The sequence below is a fragment of the Ovis canadensis genome, chromosome 2 (assembly GCF_042477335.2).
Source record: "Ovis canadensis isolate MfBH-ARS-UI-01 breed Bighorn chromosome 2, ARS-UI_OviCan_v2, whole genome shotgun sequence".
Lineage (NCBI taxonomy): Eukaryota > Metazoa > Chordata > Mammalia > Artiodactyla > Bovidae > Ovis > Ovis canadensis.
The window spans coordinates 9,691,372-9,706,887 of NC_091246.1; positions in this window are offsets into that span (position 1 = coordinate 9,691,372).

Below are 15,516 nucleotides of genomic sequence, written 5' to 3' on the forward strand. Positions count from 1 at the left end.
CCCAGAGAGGTCCATCATTTGCACAAGGTCACACAGCCTGTGAGGAGCACAGCCTGAGCTTGAACCTGGGGCTGTGAGCCCCAGACTTGTGCTTGTGATGGCACCCCACAGCACTCCCTTTAAGAGGACACTGCTGCCACCCTGCATCCCCAATATTCTTAAGTCCCCACTGTTCAAGGTCACTCAGCAAGCACCTGGCGGAGTCTTTACCAAAGTGTTTCCATTTAGGTTTTGCATTGATTATTTCCTTTTTGCTTCATAGGAATTTCACCCCTTTTATTCATAAAGAAAAGCCAGTGTAAACATGCTCCCCACACATAGGTTAACTCTGGTCAGACAGAGGTGTACTCCGCGCTGCCCTTCAGGGCGGCTGCTGGCCCCGGTCCCCTGCAGGGCCTTTTCTCGGACCCTTGCAATAGTTCACACACAGGTGTGGCTATGCTCTCAGAAGCTCCCGACTCCCAATCTGCAAGCTTCCCGTGACCCTCAACACAGGGCAGCCTTCTAGGACCCGAGCAGAAACTATACCTTGAAACCTAGAGGCCAGGGGAACAGTCCTTCTGGAAATTCTATTCTTGTACCTCAGGCTGGGACAGAAAAAGAAACACCATAGCCACTGTCCCGGGCCACCCATCGAGGGCCTGGCACAGCACTGGGCCAACATCCTCTCTTTGAGTCTTCTCAACAGGAGAGGTTTGTCTAAATAACCCCATTTTACAATGGAAAGGGAAGCTAAGGCTCAGAGAGGCAGAGTCACCTGCCCAAGACTACAGAGCTGGCCAGGAGCAAATTGGGCACAAGACAGAACCCTTGTTTATACGCTGCTTTAAGTCAAGGGCTAAAAATAAAACATTGTGCGCTTGAAATACCGAGTCACCTTCTCTAGGCCAGACACCATCTGCAGTCCTGGGGACCTGGTCCAACACGAAACTGAGAGAAGCAAGTCCCAATTCTGCTAAAGACTTGCTGAGTGACCTTGAGTTGATCACTCTCCTTCTCTGAGCCCCCAGTTTACCCTGTGTGAGCTGAGTGGACCGAGAGTTTGAGTCTTTTATGCTCCGTCTTATGTGTTATTTGGGTAACAGTCTACAACGCAGAATTTAGCGGATGGGAGAAGCTGGATGAGATTTGTGGGGTTGTGATGCAGTGTGGCTAAGAGTTACTAAGAAGCCCCCCTCCTGCCACTCAGAGACCCCCTTACCAACACCCCAAGGAGCAAAATTCCCAGAGGAGTTTGGGTGTGGGACTGAAACACTCCATTCCTGACCCACATTACCACGTCAGAGTCCAAACAAAAGAACTGCAAGCCCTGGGCCAGACACCAAGGCTGCCTTCCACACTGGTGGACGATGAATGGTGGACGATGGTTGACGGATGCTCTCTGAGCTCTGCACTACGGTGATTCCCACCTGCCCCTTTCCTGGGCAGCCCCTTATCCCTCACCCCAAGACCCAGCGCCCCAGCATCCCTGTGCCTCCAGCCCCTCGGCCGAGGCTCCTGTCCTTGATTCCAGCTCCAGCAGGCTGTCCATTTAAGGCTCCACCTTACCCCTTTAAATTCTATTTTTTCAAACCACATTCTTGAACTTGGCAGATAACATGGCAGCCCGACAAGAGCCCTATTTACTTGGAGAGCCGTGAATGGGCCCTTTATAACAAGCTTCATTAATATTTCTACCTATTGGCCGGCTCTCCATCTCCTCCCCCTATACAAACAGATTCTCCACACAGAAAGACTTTTCAAACGCTCTTGTTGACTTTCCCCAAACAGGGAGGGCCGCCGGGCTGGGCAGGGTGTGTGAGTGTGTGTGAGTGTGTGTGCAGGGGAGGGGGCGTCTGTGGGCGTGCGCCCGCCAGCCTGGTGCAGGAAGGAAAGAGGCCCACTATTCATGGGCAGGGGCGGGCAGCCCGGGTGAGTCCAGGTATGCTGTGTCTCACAAAGACGCACTGAGCCCAGCCTGCCCCGTGAATTCCAGAGCCCTGGCCGGTGGAGCCGGACGGTCCCTCTTTAGCCCCCGCTGTCGAGCTGGGTGACCCTAGGCAGGTCCCTACTCTCTCTGAGCCTCACTATCCTTCATTGTCAGTTGGGTCTACACCCTGTCACTCAAACTGTGGTCATACCCCAGCAGCTTCAGTGTCGCTTTAGAGATGCAGATCCTCTGGCCAGATGTGCTGTAGCAGAACCAGCATCTTAAGCTCCCTGGGTGATCTGTGTGCACAGAGAGGTTTTGGAGGCATCAGATTCACAACACGGGCCACACTAGCACAGTTGCCTGGCCCAAAGGCCATCAGAGACCTTAAATATCATCAAGCCACCAAAGCTCTCTACTTCCTCCCTACTTGGTGACCACAGTCCCAGCCCATAGCTGGAGCACAGGAAATATATGAAGAAATAGAAAAGCACATTGTCAAAGTCCAAAGTCCTTGTGCCAGCAACAGGAGGTCTTCCTCATCAGCATTTGAGAACTTGTCAAGAGCAGCCCATGCTGTCATTTGGAAGCTCACGAAACCTTGGAAGGGAGCATCTAATATTGCACTGGATGGGGTGAGCTCCCTGTCTTTTGGAGGTATGCAAGCAGAGGCTGGAGGGTCCATGAAGGAAGTCAGAGAAGATGCGGAGCCCCATGTGTAAAGGATGTGCCTCTGGGGCTGAGGAAGGACCAGTGCGGAGAATGTGGCCCCATCCCAGCGTGCTCAAGGGGGCAAGATGGTGCCTTGGAGACAGAGCCATATCCTCAAGCACAATGCCCCTGTGAGGATGTGGGCAAATGCCTTCACTGCCTTTCCGTTTACTCAGGTGATAAACGTTTCTTCCAAGCGTCTGGCCATCTGCTGGACCTTGGGGGAGTGATAGCAAAGCGGACTTTGTCCTTGCTCTTGTAGGGGAGACAGACCATCAACCTGTAGATTAAAAATTAAACACAAACGCTGAGGAGGAAGCAGAGGAGGGTGAGAGGCAAGTTGTGGATGGAGGCAGGGGAGTTGGAAGGACCTTATTAGCCTGGGGAATCAGGGAAGACATCACTGAAAGGAGACTTTTAAAAATTTAAATGTGAAGACAGAGGAGCCCAGCATGTGAGGAGCCGAAGGAAGGGTGCCCTCAGCAGAGGGAACTGCATGTGCTAAGGTCCTGGGGCAGGAAATGTTTGGTGCTTTGCAAGGGCTCAGTGTCATGATAGCATTTCTCATACGAGGGGGAGAGGGACCTGGGATGGGTGGCAATTTCCCAGACCCGCTGGGAGCTGGGAGAGAGGCAGACACAGAGTAGGTGTTCAGAGCACATGTGTTTGCTTGCAACTGATCCTCGGGCCCATATCAGGACTGCTGTCTGCTCCTTCCATCTCTCAGGAGCTGCAAGGGCACTGCCCAGCCTGGGCCCGGCCCAGGACAGGGTCAGCTGAGCTGGAGGGGGAGAATGAGCTGTCTGTGCACATCTTGGCTACCTACATCTTACCTTTTGGGGGAGAGGGTGGCCTGCCCAGCTTTGGCTAGCCTAGATGGCTTGGACAGAAATCCCTGACCCCCTGCCTCGGTCTCAGCAGCCGAAGGCCAGACCCTCTTGGGAACACAGAGCCCTCTGGCCAGCCCACACCCCACTCCCTGGCCAGCCCTTAAGTACCAGGCTGGAAATAACCAGTCTCCTCCACCCCTCAGGGCTGTGGGCTCGCCCACCACAGGGGCTGGGGTGGCTGGACAGAGTAAAGCAGGAGGGCTGCCTCTTGGATTCTTCCAGCTGGGAGGCCCCTACTCTCAGGCGCCAGGGGGTTTGGGGGTGGAGACTGGTTCAAATCCTGGATTGGCCACTGACTCCTCAGGAGAGATCCAAAATCTGTCTTTGCCATCTGGGCCTCAGTTTTCTTACCCATAAAATGGAGTTGATCATTCCCTCTGAGGGGCATTGTGAGAAATAATGTGAATATATGTGTGAGCTTTGTAAACTGTAAAGTGCAGAGCACATACGAGTTCATGCCAAGGGTGAACAGGTCACATCATATGCAAGGTCATGAAAAGACAGTTCTATAACAAAAGTGGGGTCTGGCTGCTTGCCGCTCAAAAAACTAATAAAGAGGCCAGATTGGTGGAAAGGAAAGTTTTCTTTATTTTTGATTCTGGCAACCAGGGGCAGGGCAGGGAGGGCAAGTGTCTGTCCAAAGGCCAACTCCCTCCACTGACAATCAGTGGGGCGACAGCTTTTATAGGCTGAGGGAGGGGGTTACAGGTGGAAACGGCACAGTCAGCTCTGACAGTCACCTTGAAACTGAGCACCAGGGGCCTGACCAGTGCCACCTCGATTGTTTCAGGTGCAGCTGATCTTCAGTTCCAGGGGCGGTTTGTTCCCGTTTCCTTGAGGCCAGTTCTCGGAATTGTAGCAGTTTATGTCACGGCTACAGGCTGGTCATCATGTAGCTAACTTCTCCAGCCTGGTGGGGGTTTCAGTATTTACAAGACAGCTCACAGGATATGGCTCAGAATACTATCTATAACTCTCGAGAAGGAACTGAAGGTCCTTGACTATGTTTAATGTCTCAATTATTATTATTTGCACTCCTTTGACTGAGGCTTCCCAGGTGGCGCTAGTGGCAAAGAACCCACCTGCCAATGCAGGAGACACGAGAGACATGGGCTCGATCTCTGGGTCGGGAAGATCCCCTGGAGAAGGGCATGGCCACCTACTCCAACCTTTGTACCTAGGGAACCCCATGGACAAAGGACCCTGGCGGGCTAGGGTCCCTGGGGTTGCAAAGAGCTGGACATGATTGAAGCGACTTAGCACGCCTGCACTGCTTTGACTGTATTCCTTTGTTTCTGCATGTTCTTACTTCTCTGATTAAACTTACTCTTTGGCTACAGTATTTTTCACAGACAAAAGGCAGGCAGAAGGCATGGAAGACAAAGACCATAGGGTCTTGCTCTGTTTCAGTTCTGGCATACAGTCCAGACCTAACCCCTGGATAGATCACAGCACTTCTGAGAGTCTGTTTCCCCGGCTGTAACACCCAGATCCTGGTCCTCACGTGAAAGGTTGTTATGAGAATTCAATTAGACACTGATTGGAGACAATGTGTGTACTGCATAACTACTATGTGCCTTGCGCATGGCATTCTAGACATCTTGCAAAGGGTAAGGCCCCTTCCCTTCTTCAACTTCAGGAGCTCTTTTCCTGAGGATTCAAGATAACCCAGGGATGTACTCAGGAAACCAGACAAAGGACAGGGGAGGAGAAGGGTTCTGGGTCTTAGACTTGGCCCCCAGAGTCAGGCTGCTGGTCACGATCCAGCCTTATTCTCTTACTGTCCCTGCGACTTGAGCCAAGGTACTTAGCTTCTACACGCCTCAGTTTCCCTATTCATAAAGTAGGGAGGATTTAATACCACAGCAGGCTGTTACTGTGATAAATGACATCAGTTGATAGGCCTGAACTTAGTTCCTGGCCCATTGTGTTTAATTCATCATGTTTGGACTCTTGAGAGTCCCTTGGACTGCAAGGAGATCCAACCAGTCCATTCTGAAGAAGATCAGCCCTGGGATTTCTTTGGAAGGAATGATGCTAAAGCTGAAACGCCAGTACTTTGGCCACCTCATGCGAAGAGTTGACTCATTGGAAAAGACTCTGATGCTGGGAGAGATTGGTGGCAGGAGGAGAAGGGGACGACCGAGGATGAAATGGCTGGATGGCATCACGGACTCGATGGATGTGAGTCTGAATGAACTCCAGGAGTTGGTGATGGACAGAGAGGCCTGGCGTGCTGTGATTCATGGGGTCGCAAAGAGTCGAACACGACTGAGCGACTGAACTGAACTGAGCTATCAGAAGTAGCAATAAATAGAAGTTCATTGTTGCAGGAAAACAGTGGCAAGAACAGTAGTAAAATAGTGGCAGGAAAAATACTAGCAGCAGCGGTAGAAGTGATGGATGTTGCTAAGTCATGACCAACTTCTTTTGTGACCCCAGGGACTGTAGCCTGCCAGGCTCATCTGTCCATGGGATTTCCCAGGCAAGAATGGGAAAGTGGGTTGCCATTTCCCTCTCCAGGGGATCTTCCTGACCCAGGGGTCAAGCTTGCGTCTTCTGCATTGGCGGGCGGGTTCCTTATCACTGAGCCACCTGGGAAACCCAGAGGCGATGGTAGTAGCAGTATAAATCATAACAGTAATAGTAGCTGAAGTACTGGTAGTTGTAAGAGTATTAAGAAGTACCGGTACTTAAGAAGTAGTGAGACTTCCCTGGCAGTCCAGTGGTTAAGACTGGGTGCTTCCACTGCAAGAGGTGAGGATTTGATCCCTGGTCAAGGAACTAAGATCCTGCATTCCTCATAGTGTAGCCAAAAAAAAAAAAAGTATTAGAAGCAGCAGCTGAAGTACTGGTATTGCAAGCGGTGGTAGTGGAAGTACTAGCTGTTCTAGTAAACAGTGGCAGCACAGCAGCGGAACTAGAAGTTGGAGTGGGTGCGCCGAAGCAGAGGGTCAGCTAGGCTGGGAGAATTCAGCCCCTTTTAATTTTGCAGAGACAGGCCATCAGTGTCTGGGTTACGGAAATCAGAAATGGAGAAGGGACCACAGAGATGAGGTTGGAAAGACATGAACAGGTGCAGAGCCCTGAAAATCGGTGCTAATCAAATTCTCCTAGGCTTGGTGAGAGAAGAGGACTCTGTTTCAGGGACAGAGTCTTGGAGTTGCTGCGTCTCCCCCTCCTCCTCCCCCAGGGAGGCAGGCACAGGGCTTGTTCCCAGAAATCCCAGAATGCTGAAGGAGGCAGGGTCATAGACGTCTCTGTCCACTGTCCTTCCTGCACACTGAGGCTGTGTGTGTGTGTGTGTGTGTGTGTGTGTGTGCATCTCCCTTGGGTCCCAAAGCAGGGAAATGATGACTTCGTGGTCTGGGGAGACTTCCTGCAGCTCCAGTGAGACCAGCTCAGAGGGCTTGGCAGTTGGACTTGGTGAGGAAGCCTCGGCTTCGTGTTCCAGCGCCTCAGCTGCCAGAGGCACGAGTCAGCAGTGGGGCCTGGCCCCCACCCAGGCAGGAACTCAGCGCCCCCGTGCTGATAAGGTGGGTGGGGCTTCCTGGAGAGAGCCTGAAAAATCACAAGGAGGGGCATGCTAGGGCATCTCCAGGCTCATCTGGAGGAGTGAGTGAAGAGCAGTTCTTAGAACCATTCCCAGGGCTTCTATGGAAACTTCTGTGTTCTGGCAGTTTGGAATATGACCCCATCACACTCCCTGGCCTTTGATCCCACCAAACCACAGTTTGCTCTTCAGTTTGTTCCACCTCTGGGCCGTTGCTCGCGCTGTTCCCTTTGCCTGAAATGCTCTTCTTCTCCCTTCTGCCCGTCCCAATTTCTACCCATTTATAAAGCCTGTCCCAATGTCACCTCCTCCAGGAAGCCTTCCCAGATTCCCCAGCCCTTGCTCCCTGGTCAGGATTCACTGTTTTTCCCCCTGTGCTCCCATGGCATTTGGTTTTAACTGCTGTGAGTCATTCAGTTTAACAGACATGCCCTGATTCACCACCCAGTCCCTGCCCTCAGAGAGCTTAGAGTTCTCCCGGGCGGACAGATTTTACCACCCCACCCCAACTCCACCAGATAGGCTCAGGTCCTGGGGCCGGTAGGTATGGGAGGTGTGGGTCCTCAGAAGCGGGCTCCCATGTCAATCCAGGAGGGCTTCCTGGGAGAGTGTGCATCTTCTCTATGCCCAAACAACACAGATGACACAGTGGATCGTTAGCACCTCGTTTGTGACCTGGCACAGAGTGGGTGTTTTGAATGTGCTTAATTCACATTCAACTTGATCGTGCAGCTTCCCCTTGCACATTGGACAGCTTCTTGTCACCTGTGTGGAGAACATCTAGAAAGGGAGAAAAATCTGGAAAACTCTTAACAGATCCCCTGGTCCCTGCAGGCAGAGCCTGTGGGCAGTTCTGCACTTTTCAATCTATGAATCCTCGGTAGATTCTAAACTTGAAAAGAGGGACTCTCAGGCCACAGTGAGATGGCTTTCCCGGAAGTCTGGTCCCAAGAGAAGGGCAGATGTTCTAAATAATTTTTATTTATTTTATTTTTGGCGGCACTGGCTCTTCTTCGCTGTGTGGGCTTTGCTCCAGCAGTGCTGAGCTGGGGCCACTCTTCAGCTTCTCGTCGCAGTGGCTTCTCTCGTTGCGGAACACAGGCTCTCAGCACGCGGTCTTCAGTAGGTGCCGTATGTGGGTTTAGTAGCTGTGACTCGTGGGCTCTAGAGCACAGGTTTAGCTGCTTCATAGCATATGAAATCTTCTCGAACCCGTGTCCTCTGCACTGGCAGACAGAGTTTTATCCACTGCACCACCAGGGAAATCCCAGATGTTCCATTTATAGATAAAGCAGATACAAGGTCTCAAAAAATGCCCATCAAGATCTGAGAAATCACTCTCCCAGGACACACTTCAAGATACACGCTGCTCGGGATGACTTGGTTATCAAGAAAAAGCAAAAGCCGGAGTTGTCAATCCTGACCTTGCATTAAAACCATCTGGAGTGTTTTGGAAACACTGATGCCTGGTCCCCACCCCCAAACCAATTAAACAGAATCCCCACGGGTGGGGCCTGGAATCCCCAGGTAATTTTGATGCCAGGGGTGGAGCTCCATTGCCTTAAAGTATCATTCAGCTTTCCCTGGGGAGGAAGGCAGGGGCGTGTGAAAGCTAATAGGAGAGCCTGTTGTAAGAGAGATGGTAAAACTAAGGCAAACTGTGGACGTAAAAGGTCAACTTACGTCCAGTTATCCAAGTTTAGCTTTGCAGAACAGCTCACCGGAAGAGGCTGCAGACAGCAGAGGACAGGATACAAATTCTGGCAACAGACAGACCCCCACCACACCATTTAGCGGGTGCCTGACTCTGGGTGTGTTACCAAACATCTCTGAGCTTCATTTTCTTCATCTGTAAAATGGGGATAATTGTAATGCCAATCCCAGAGGGTTGCTTTGAAAATTGATTAAATTAGAAAAAGTGTCCAGTGTTCAATAAATATTAACTCTCAGCCCTCTGACCCAGAAGGTTCCAGACACATGAGGCATCATTGTGCAAGAGACAGTACTTAATGTCCTTTAGCACTCGTACGTAGTTACATTATCGCCTTTAGAGGACGATGTCCAGCTCATAGGTAAGTCATTCCTGGGTGAGTAGTGGGCGGACTGAGTCAGGGGAAAGTTGTTTCTGTTTCTAGGGAGAAGAGCTGAGAGCCTGGAAACAGCGGGAGTTTCAGCAACCCTGGGTCCTTTGATTTCACACCCACCTTGTAGAGCCTCATCTTCCCCAGAAGATGAAGCTTGGCTTCAGGCAGTATCATTTCCTCTGGCTGGACCTTCATGCCTTCATCAGACAGACGGACACACAGTGAGTGTGTCTCTGCGCCAGGCCCTGTGCTGAGCATGCGGACGGAATCCTTAGTCCTCACCAAGCTCCTTGTCTAGCAGAAAGCCCGGCATGGCTGTCAGTACCCACCACGTGCACGCGTGCGTGCGAAGTCGCTTCTGTCGTGTCTGACTCTTTGCAACCCCATGGACTGTAGCCTGCCAGGCTCCTCCATCCAAGGGATTCTCCAGGCAAGAATACTGGAGTGGGTTGCCACGCCCTCCTCCAGGGGATCTTCCCAACCCAGGAATCGAACCCATATCTTTTATGTCTCCTACATTGGCAGGCAGGTTCTTTACCATTAGTGTCACCTGGGAAGCCCAGTACCTACCATACACAGCAGAGAAACTGGTTAAGGCTTTGGAGGAGAGGAGCCAGGCATTTAAGGAGAAAGAGTGGTGGCCCGGACTGCCAATGGGTTACTCTCTCCATATTATGCTACAATTACTACTCTTGACCACGAATGCAACTGCTGTTCTAGCCCGTGCTGGCCCCCTTCCATTTAACCATCTGTAAAATGGGCTAGGGGGCCAGAGAGATGTTCATTCAGTGATCCCTGCAGTCCCTGCTTTGGAGAACTCTGTGAAACGAGTCCTGTGGCCCACATTGACGTTTTAATTAAAGATTACAGCAAGCTCTGTTTGGAAAATTTCACAACAGGCCTTGGACCCATCTGGCTTTTCCTCTGCGGGGGAGACAAATGGAGCAATGACAGATGAGTGTCACGTGATGCAGAGAGCCTGTCCTCCTCGCTGATCTTCTTTCTCATCTTTCTTCCATCTCAGTCCAAGGCAAGGCTGCCTGGCAGGGCGAGCCCTGGGCTGGGCTCCACCTCTTCCCACAGGGCCTCGGTCTCTGCACCTCTCAGGGGAGGACGAGCCCTCCTGTGTGATGTGTCAGGAGGAGCAGAGGGCACGGACACCTGGACTTTCCAGGGCCCACTGGAGCCTGTCCTCCTTGCTGTGGGAGCTCTAAATCTGTAGCTCACAGTTGAGTCCAAGAGGCTAGCTTGGCCAGGGCTGGAAGAGTATCACTCAGTTTCTGGACACATTTGAGAGCAGCTTTGTGGCAGGAGTTGATGATCTCTATGATAAATGGGTCCCTAAATGAGTCCTTAGCTCATGAAGCTGAGAGTGTGCGGTTAGCCTTGAGAGGAAGGGAGGGAGGAGAGATGGAGGTCAGGGCGGGATGCAGCCAGCAGCCCTCTCGTCAGGCTCCCTTCCTCCTCCTCCTCGGCTCCTTCCTTCCTTCCCATCAGCATCTGTTGAATTCTTACTGTGTGCAGGGCCCTGCTCTGGCTCAGAGACCCCAGGGATGGAGCAGCACAGTCCCTGCTCCCCAGTAGACAGGAGGAGCAATCCAGTGTGACCCACGTTGTAACAGGAGGGAGGCTCTGGGGATGCAGATGTGGTTCCAACCTGACCTGGTGGGTCCGGGGTGCCAGGAAAGGCGTTCTGCGGATGGGAAGACTTGCAGGACAAATCCACCAGGTAGCAAAAAGGGAGCACTCCAGCAGAGGGAACTGCAGCTGCAAAGGTTTAAAGGAGCCAAAGAAAAGCCTGGGAAAGCTTTGGGCTGGAGCGCTGGCTGCAGGGGCTGAGGGTCGTGGGGAGTGGAGAGGGCCGGCTGGAGGGGCAGCAGGAGACAGAACCCGAATGGTCCGGAGCCCCAGGTAGGGGACATCAGACCTTGTTCTGCAGCCCCAGGGAGTCCGCGCTGGGTTTTCTCAGCGAGGATGGCTGGAGCTGAAGGGAGGAGAGTGGATTGAAGGGGCTGGAGCCAGGAGCAGGGTGCGTGTAGGAGGGCCCCATGATTGCTCAATGCTGCTTTTATTCATCCTCTTGAGGAGCACTTCTTGAGGGGCTGCTCATCCCTGTCCACAGGACCAGGCTGGCCAGCCCCTCTACAGTACACAAGCTCTGGAGAAAATGTATAGAAACAGCGTGCCCGCTCTCGACAAAGCCTCCTTTGTGATGAGCCTGGGGACCATGTTGATGCGATGCTCTGCTGCCCTCTAGTGAAGTCTGGAGAGGCACCCCTGCAGGGTCCAGTTTAGTTCAGTTGCTCAGTCATGTCCGACTCTGTGATCTCATGGACTGCAGCACGCCAGGCTTCCTTGTCCATTACCAACTCCCACAGCCTACTCAAACTCATGTTCATCGCATCGGTGATGCCATCCAAACATCTCATCCTCTGTCGTCCCCTTCTCCTCTCACCTTCGATCTTTCCCAGCATCAGGGTCTTTTCAAATGAGTCAGTTCTTTGCCTCAGGTGGCCAAAGTATTGGAGTTTCAGTTTCAACATCAGTCCTTCCAATGAATATTCAAGACTGATCTCCTTTAGGATGGACTGGTTGGATCTCCTTGCAGTCCAAGGGACTCTCAAGAGTCTTCTCCAACACCACAGTTTAAAAGCATCAATCTTCAGCGATTAGCTGTCTTTATAGTCCAACTCTCACATCCATACATGACCACTGGAAAAACTATAGCTTTGATTAGATGGACCTTTGTTGGTAAAGTAATGTCTTTGCTTTTTAATATGCTGTCTAGGTTTGTCATAACTTTTCTTCCAAGGAGCAAGTGTCTTTTAATTTCATGGCTGCAGTCACCATCTGCAGTGATTTTGGAGCCCAGAAAAAAAAAAGTCTGTCACTGGTTCCATTGTTTCCCCATCTATTTGCCATGAAGTGATGGGACCAGATGCCATGATCTTAGTTTTCTGAATGTTGAGTTTTAAGCCAACTTTTTCACTCTCCTCTTTCACTTTCATCAAGAGGCTCTTTAGTTCTTCTTTGCTTTCTGCAATAAGAGTGGTGCCATCTGCATATCTGAGGTTATTGATATTTCTCCTGACAATCTTGATTCCAGCTTGTGCTTCATCCAGCCTGGCATTTCACATGATGTACTCTGCATATAAGTTAAATAAGCTGGGTGACAATATACAGCCTTGATGTACTCCTTTCCTGATTTAGAACCAGTCTATTGTTCCATGTCCAATTCTAGGTCAGTTGCTTCCTGACCTGCATATAGATTTCTCAGGAGGCAGGTCAGGTGGTCTGATATTACCATCTCTTTAAGAATTTTCTGCAATTTTTTGTGATCCACACAGTCAAAGGCTTTGGCATAGTCAATAAAGCAGAAGTAGATGTTTTTCTGGAACTCTCTTGATTTTTTGATAATCCAGTGGATGTTGGCAACTTGATCTCTGGTTCCTCTGCCTTTTCCAAATCCAGCTTGAACATCTGGAAGTCCACGGTTCACGTATTGCTGAAGCCTGGCTTGGAGAATTTTGAGCATTACTTTACTAGCCTGTGAGATGAGTGCAATTGTGTGGTAGTTTGAGCATTCCTTGGCATTGCCTTTCTTTGGGATTGGAATGAAAACTGACCTTTTCCAGTCCTGTGGCCACTGCTGAGTTTTCCAGATTTGCTGGCATATTGAGTGCAGCACTTGCACAGCATCACCTTTCAGGATTTGAAATAGCTCTACTGGAATTCCATCCCCTCAGCTAGCTTTGTTCATAGTGATGCTTCCTAAGGCCCACTTGTCTTCGCATTCCAGGATATCTGGCTCTAGGTGAATGATCACACTATCATGGTTATCTGGGTCATGAAGATCTTTTTTGTATATTTCTTCTGTGTATTTTTGCCACCTCTTCTTAATATCTTCTGTTTCTGTTAGGTCCACACCATTTCTGTCCTTTATTGTGCTCTTCTTTGCATGAAATGTTCCCTTGGTATCTCTGATTTTCTTGAAGAGATCTCTAGTCTTTCCCATTCTATTATTTTCCTCTATTTCTTTGCAATGATTGCTGAGGAAGGCTTTCTTATATCTTCTTGCTGTTCTTTGGAACTCTGCATTCAGATGGGTATATCTTTCCTTTTCTCCTTTGCCTTTAGCTTCTTTTCTTTTCTCAGGTATTTGTAAGACCTTGTCAAACAACCATTTTGCCTTTTTGCATTTCTTTTTCTTGGGGATGGTCTTGGACTGCAGGGTCCAGCCAGCTTTTAAAATGCTCCAAGCTTCTCTGTATGCTTTTTCTCTATCCCTCCCTCAACCACAAGAGTCCCACTGCTCCCACGGGAAAGGTGCAGTCTGGAAGTAGAGGACAGGTCGAAACAGGGTGAAGAGGGGAAGGAAGACAGAGAAGGACTCAGTTCCAGCTGTGGGAACACCAGCACCAGGGTCAATGTGGGGCTTGGGGCCCAGGTAGTGTGTCTTGAATTTTCTCAAGAGAATAAACACAGACTACACACGTCGGTAACAGTGATGATGGTGGTGGAGCTGGTGGCTGCAGTGACCAATAATTATGGGCCCTACTGGTTATGTAGCTGTTGGTGACGATAGTTCTGGTGATGATGGTGATGATGGTGATGGGGTGATGATGGCGGTGGTAATGATGACAGAGATGGAGCTAGACAAACTGGTAGCGGTGATGGAGGTAGTGGCTAATAGGGCTATAACGCTACTAAGAACATTCTTGTATACATCTTCAGGTGGGAGCGTGCACTCATTTCCACTGGGCACAGATCTAGGAGTGGAATTGCTGGGTCAGAGGACAGGCATGTGTTTAGCTTTAGTATATGTTGCCAAACGGTTTTCCAAAAAACAACTATTTTCACACTTTTACCTATAACGTATAAATTCTTGGTGCTCCACATCCCGACACTTAGTATTATCTGTTTTGTTCACTAGTGTATCTCAAATGCCTGGAAGCCTGGTGCATAGACGAGGCTTAATACAAATTTGCTGAATGAATGCTCAACATAAGCATGGCAGATGTCCACTTTCACCATTAGAGACCAGAACCAGAACTGCGCTCCTGCTTGTGGACACCCAGTGATGACCACATTCAGATCCAGGTTGGGAGCTTGGTGCAAAAGGCCTACCCCTAGCTTATCACACCCCAGCGTGCACAGGCTTAGTCTCGGCACGTTGCTCAAAATCCCTTCAGTGTGGCTCCCCTCACTCTAGTTTGAGGAGGAACAGCAGTCTGATCAAACCAACACACACTAAGATGTGAGTGACTGATCCTTAACCCTTTTAAAAGCATTTGAAGGCGCAAATGTTCACTTGCTGGATTTACAATTGAACAGGGCAAGCTGCTGGAGCAGAAAGCTCAGGACTTAAAAGTTCCAAGTTCTCAGTTAAACTCTCTCAGATCACCCACTTACAGCTGCTTTCTCCTTAGACAACTTCCCCTGCCTACCTCTCGTTTCCTGTTTTTGTTTTTGCTTTGAAAGATGGTAATTCTTGTCCTGTCTACATCAATTATTCAAAAAATTATCATAAATTAAGGAATTTCAGAGTAGAAAAGAATCTTGGAGCTCACCAGGGATTTGCTTTTAAATAATTCTTTACAATATAAGAATCACTTTCAGTTACACTGGTTCATTGAAATCATGAAACTGTCATCTCTTTTCATTGGTAGGAAACAGATTGAAGGAGGAAATGACCTGCCCTGGGCTCTGCGGTTCATTAGTTGCAGAGCTGGAGGCAGTGGCTCTTTGCTCTCTCTAGTTCCCCCTACAGATCTAGCTAGGAGCCCTATAAACCCAGAAAGCCAACTGGCTCCTGCATGCCTGCCTCCAGTGCGTGGGGAGCTCACTGCCACCCAAGATAACACCATTCGCTGTTTGGGTTTCTCTGATTGTTGGCTGTCATTTATGGTATACAGATCATGTTACATTGAGAGGGGGTGATGATTAGAACTTTCATTCTAATGTTTGTTTGAGGGAAGAGGAATTAACAGAAATATTCAGAAAACAGGCAGAGATAGCCACAATGGCAGTAATTATAGCAATCAATACCCATTGACGGTGTCACTTTCCTGTTGGTAACCCTTCATTGGCTTCTTTCACGAGTGGGGCCCAGCTTCAAACCTCTCAGTGCCACGCACATCTCCCCCGCCCCCGACCCTGGCCTTCCGGCATGGTGTTCCTTCTGCCTGGAATACCCTCACCCACCACTCTCACCTTCCTGCTCCTCAGTTCAGTTCAGTTCAGCAGCTCAGTCATGTCCAACTCTTTGCGACCCCATGAATCACACAGCATGCCAGGCCTCCCTGTCCATCACCAACTCCCGGAGTCCACCCAAACCCATGTCCATTGATGATGCCATCCAACCATCTC